The 6,334-nt window shown below is 37.6% G+C and overlaps 1 long non-coding RNA gene across 1 annotated transcript in view; it reads right to left on the reverse strand.

The window, feature by feature from the left end:
* The window catches only part of LOC126109768 (uncharacterized), a 46,466-nt gene extending 40,295 nt beyond the window's left edge, over positions 1-6,171 (reverse strand). The window contains exon 1 of the long non-coding RNA XR_007523724.1: positions 5,864-6,171. This is a non-coding gene — a long non-coding RNA (uncharacterized LOC126109768). The remainder of the gene's footprint in view (positions 1-5,863) is intronic.
* Between the last annotated feature and the right edge of the window lie 163 nt (positions 6,172-6,334).

The following is a 6,334-nucleotide window of genomic DNA, read 5'->3' on the forward strand; positions in this document are numbered from 1 at the left end:
AACGAGGGAAACTGTACCACAAAGTGATGAAAGTGTATAGTATGGGCCACATAAGCAAACGTTACAAAAAATCATTTAACCATTTTCTTTGATAATTTCAATATGTAAAAGTAGCAGATATTTTTAGGTAATATATAATAGGCACGTGGCCTCTTCCTTGTTAAAAGAATTATAGAGGTATGTACTATTTATGCAAATTTAAGTGCTGCTTGTTACAACAGTATCCCGTATGTGTGAATTTATATGCATCAACAGATCTGGTGCACCAAAAAAGCATTGTAATGTTGAGCAGCAGTCATCCAAATTTGCACAGTGTAATGCAATACCATATGAGGCAGGTTGTTGCAAATTTAGAATCCTTATTTTAAGTAAGACACCTTAAACACAGGAAGTGTCCGCCCATCTGCTTTGACCCATGACGTCACAAATATGGCGGAAACAAAAACAAACACACACACTTTCTACAAGAAGCCTAATGACACTAACGGGACAAGCGCGGGAAATGGGGTGTTTTGGGTGGGGGGGGGGGCAAACTAAATATAAACAAATTTAGACACCTTGCGTAGCTACAACGTGTAAGTGAAGACAACCATGCATGAATACCCACCCACCTCCCCAGGGGTCGTAACCTCTGCAACCCATAGAAGGTAAAGATGCTTCAGTAGCTGATTAGTGTTTTTTGTCTTTTTTAAAAAAAATCTCACAGGATAGAACGAAAAGATCAGAAAGATAAATATAATAAACTAAAACAGAAATTGGAGGAAACAGATAATTAAAATAAGTAATAAGCGTTTTTAAATTTAAAAAAAATCCCACGAGATAGAACGAACAGATCAGAAAAGTAAATAAAATAAGATAAAACAGAACTGGAGACAGCCACACTCGGACCAAACTCCGCGCAGTCATGACGTCACACACGACAACACCCTTACGTCACGGGTCAAAGCTGACGCGTGGGATCGGACGCTTCTGTCGACCCAAATACAGTTTTTTCTCTTTTCCATGCATGGGGTTACAATTTTTTTCACACAATCTATAATAAGTATATTGCAGTGAGGCAAATGAATTGCCTGAAGCAAGATCCCTAAGGCAACTTGTAACTTTAGACAAGCAGCAATAGAATCCCGCATTAGCGAATATTTTTTCTGAAGAGACGTGTCTGTTAGTCTCAATAAATGTTCAAAACTACACCTGCACACTCAAAAATGGTTTTCGAAGAAAGCTTCGATCCCATTTTCCAACTCGCTACTTAGTATTCTAGACACTGCCAGCTCATTTCTCCTCACAATCGACTTTCGAGAGTCGTGGGTCGACATGGTTCAAATGCTAATCATTTCTGCTGAATAGTGATGGGCTAAACTGCGATTTTCCGATATCAGTGATTTCTGTGAATGCTACTTTTGAGTATCTGTGATTCTTAACTGTGATTTGTCGCAGTTAAGAGTCGCAGTTAAGGAACATAGGCCGTGTATCCCTCCGCCACTGCTATTTCTGCGATTTCTGCTACTTCCGCGATTTCTGCTACTTCTGCTACTTCTGCGATTTCTGTGACTTCTGCTACTTCTGCGATTTCTGTGACTTCTGCTACTTCTGCGATTTCTGTGATTCCTGCGATTTCTGCGACTTACCACCGTATGAGAAAGTTACATCTGTCAACCCAGAAAATTGCATCTCAACAAACCTGTCTTTGGCAAGTATGTTTTACGTTTTTTCTTCCGTTGGCTTTAATTTTGTATTAAAGAAACAACTGTGAAAATATTAATAGTGTAATTAATATGTAAGTAGACGTACAGTACCGTAATAGTTCGTATTTAGAAAATGAATTGTAACATATTGTTATGTTCACAGGTACCTGAACTACATTTCAGTCACTTAGTAAAGTGATAACTCAAAATATCATTGTCAACAGATCTGAAGAAATTGCCACTGTGTCTTTAGACCGTTTTCGTCAGACGAGAGGTTAGTTTCTAAGCGTTTCGATGGACTTAATTACTTCAGTGTGATCGTTCTTGCAAATGTGATATTCATTATAGCAAATATTAGCAATCTACTCTGTCAATTATATTGCTAGTAAATAATGACAGCAAAAATTGTTTAATAATCCTTGTGTTTTTGCAGACACAGTTCTGACTCTGATTACTGGTTGCTGTACGTATCTATCCACATCAAGGCTGTTTTTGAGAGAGACTAGTGAAGATTCAAGATAGTTCTTAGAGGATTTGCAGTTTAAAAGTGAAATAATTGTGAAATAAGTGTGTGAATGATTAAACTGTGTTTTATTGAAGTTGTTGTGCGATTTTAAAGGAATAATAAATGTCAAATACAGTGAGTGAATAATAAAAATCTCATTTTCCACATGTTTAAGCCGCCCTATACCCATAATTTTCCGCCACTTACTTATTGGTAAACACTTGTTGGAGAGTGACATGCCGCCCCCCCCCCCTTTCACCACAATCTTGGTGTGACACTGACCTGTAACTTATCCCGAAGTCTACAATATGCATTTTGAGGCTGTTGATATGAAAGTGGGAAGTACAGATCTTCCAGTTAAATCAGGAATAGCTTAAGTGCATTACTTGAAAGTAACACAGGAAAAGCTTACTTATGTAGGTGGTAGTAGTGTCGGCAAAAAGTTCTTGTGTGTGAAGTTGCCATGTAGAACACCAGGTGTAAAACTTTTCTCCCGAGTCTTGAACTGTGTCGGAACAAAAGTGAGGCATTCATATGACTGTTTTCATTTCTCTACACTTATACAGATGTCTGAGTTCTGCTGTGTTAACACTACAAAGTCCTGTAGGCATGTGGAGTATTAACCAAAACTGTCATATTGGAAGCAGAATCAAACACATTTGTTACGTTACTAGATATTTTCAGGAGATTAAGGCAATGTTGTTTCTTATTAATATAATACATTCAGAGTCACAGCAGTATTTGACCAACCATAACTGATGCTGAATGTGCATGTCGTCATATAATATGAAGGGCTTATTTCAATAGTGGTACAAGTCCATCACCTCCACTTTTCTGTCTATAATGCGTATGAAATTAGTGATCCAAACAAACATAAATAAAGGTTCATCTCTAGCAAGAAGCCATATGCTTGAATATTTCTGGTATCTCAAATGCAGATTTGTCAGCGCTCATTTAACTTTACGACTCTGTATCTCAAAATGAATAAAAATGGACTTGTACCACTATTGAAATAAGCACTTCATATGCACACACAGCACATCGATCTCGTGAGGCACAAGGCTCTCATAACGAAGTACGTACGTCGGTCAACAGATGACACTAGGAAAAGTATGTTAACTGCGCTTTTTAGTTGCTACTTGCGACTCTTAGTTGCGATTTGTCACAGAAATCGCAGTTTGACTCGGTAGCGAATAGCGTAGTATGAACTTTGCTCAACAGATGGCAGTGCTAACTGCGCTTTTTAGTTGCTACTTGCGACTCTTAGTTGCGACTTGTCACGGAAATCGCAGTTAGACTTGATACCGCATAGCAGAGATGGACGTAGTACGAACTTTGGCCAAAAGATGGCACTGTTAACCGCGCTTTCTAGTTGCTACTTGCGACTCTTAGTTGCGATTTGTCACGGAAATCGCAGTTAGACCCGATACCGTATCGAAGAGATGGACGTAGTACGAACTTTGGCCAACAGATGCCACTGTTAACCGCGCTTTTTAGTTGCTACTTGCGACTCTTAGTTGCGACTTGTCACTGAAATCGCAGAAAGCAGTGCTAAATTCGAGCAATAGATGGCTCACGTCTTTGAATATGAAATACTACTTGCGACTGCTAGCTGTGACTGAAATCGCAGTTAGATTCTGTAAAGTTGCTACTGTGATATCTGTGACTTCTCAGTCACTGTGATTTCTAACAGATACGCGATTTCCTGCCCACCACTACTGCTGAACATACTAATGTTCATTTACTGTGAATATGAACGTCATATCTCTAGTCATTCAAGGTGTTCTGTTTTTTCTGAACGTGAGTGTAGAAAATTTATTCAAAATAGGAGGAAGGGCAGCACCGGTCGTACATTTTTAATCTGTTTAATGCAGATTGATTTAGATTTAAGACTGGATTAGATTCAGTTTTCGTTCCATTGACCCAAAAATACGATAATTTTCGTGAGAAAGGAACATGTCGGGAAGTATAACAAAAAAAAAAAAAAAAAAAAAACAGAACATTTGAATATATTACTCATTTCCTCGATCATTTGTTTGGAGATTGTCAAGATATGTGAACACATTAAACTGGCACTGCTAATATATACAGAATTAATACATTATCCGAATGAAATACAGTTATGCGCCTTTAATAAATTTATCATACACAAAATACCTTATCTTGACTATTGTGACCAAGTGCTATCAAAACTGAAATCTAATAAACATTTTTACTTAAGATAGCCTAACAGTCCCTGATAAGATATTCACTTATGGAGTTGAAGGAGTTATTGCCAAAACGTCTGTTCAACTAAGCTTTATCTGAAACCAGGTTTCAATGATTGCTGGCAATTTATCGAAACTGTATGGTTCAGCTGCTGTGTAGCTATCTTTGATTTTATATCCAAGACATGAAGACTCAGCATAAACAAAATTGTACATGGAACCACGTTGTCTTTACAGATAACAGTCATCTGAACAAAATTCATTTGCGCTCTTGGGGAATTAAAGCTACTTTTGAAGCTAATTAAAATCCTACATAAGTACTGCTGTGTTTATATTTACACATCACTAAATAATGACTGCTGTACACAATACTACAATATTTGGTTACAAGATTAATATCATACCTGCAAAGGCAATATTATATTTACGGAACTTGTCACCTATCAGAATCTTGGCTAACTCTAATCTAAAAATAAAAACAAAGCCGAGCTGTTGAAAAAAAAAAATCTTTCTGCTGTACCTTTGGTATGTAGTAGTTAGCATCCAGGCACATAACATAAAAATTTTGAACTTTTACTCTTCGGAATGCAAGTATGTTGCAGTGCTTGTAGTGCCTCCAGTTGCCATACATCACAATGAATATTTTTAATAAAATACCGTGAACTGGCTCGACATCTCACGTACGTCTCCTCGGTTTTGTATAAAGCCGGACAGGTGCCTCAAAAGTAATTGAAATTGATTTTACATTCGAAAATGACTTTCGTCCTCGGCATATTTCAAATTAATTATTTCTCAGTATATCTCCTTTTATCTTGCTCTTACTAGCGTACTGGACGTCTCCTAACTGTGTCTATGAGATACCCATCTCCGTACCTCACATATGTAGTTCCCATTTTTCTTTGTCAGCGTCACTATGAGCCCTTCGGTTAAAAGATGCGCAGTCGTGTTAACTCCTGTAGATATTTGAGAGAAGGACTTTCACCTGGAGCATACTACTGAGCTTATCCCTATGAATAACTTCACTTGTCACCATCTTCAAGATGGCGTATTTAAAGTGGCGTTTCAAACTCCGGTGTGTGTGTGTGAAACACCCTTTCATATCGCCTTATAAAAAACCTTTCGCGCAAATCAGCACGAACCAGAGAACCGTTAAATTATTGTATGGCCGAAGGGTGATGGACGTATGAAATCCCACAAGAGATACGTTGACACATAAATATTTGCTGCAAATTTTTCGTTGTACTTTATACGAAAATCTTGAACGTTCTGACATACGTTTCACAGTGTGATCACACACACTCTTAGCAAGGACGTAGTAAACTCGAAATTTAATTGAAAATTTCACTGTCCATCAAGAAAACAAGAATCATCCATAAAACTATCAAATGAGTTGGCTTCTAAATACTACACTACAAGTAGAGTAATCTTACATAAATAGAGGGCGGTATAAAAGCAAAAACGTGTACCTTCAAATTTTAAAAGTGATGCCTCGGTTAGGTAGCGTGCAGTTGTTCAATAGCGTCAGAATAATTCCTGTCTCAAAAACGAGTCTAACGAACAGCAGGGCTGGAATATGCTATTTTGCATGCTTCTTTCGCTTGAGAAACATCTTATAGATGCAGTTTAATGAAAATGACTTCCTTTTGCTAGCGGGTGTGCACAGATGAGACTTTATTCACCAGCATTGTTTCGCACAAATTCTTGCTTCACAAATAACTCATACCTCATGCTACTGAACTAGCTGAAGCCATTAAATCAGTGGTTATCAGCATATGGTCTATGGTAATCAGCATAGAGTAGATTTTTTGCTGTTGTTTGGTTGTCAGTACACTTTTCACCATTCAATTCGCCACTTTTCCTGCTGCTACGTCACATCGAACTCCGGAAGTTTTATTTATTTCAAATTAATTATTAAAATAGGAAATTAATATTCCCAG

The sequence above is a fragment of the Schistocerca cancellata genome, chromosome 12 (assembly GCF_023864275.1).
Source record: "Schistocerca cancellata isolate TAMUIC-IGC-003103 chromosome 12, iqSchCanc2.1, whole genome shotgun sequence".
NCBI lineage: Eukaryota > Metazoa > Arthropoda > Insecta > Orthoptera > Acrididae > Schistocerca > Schistocerca cancellata.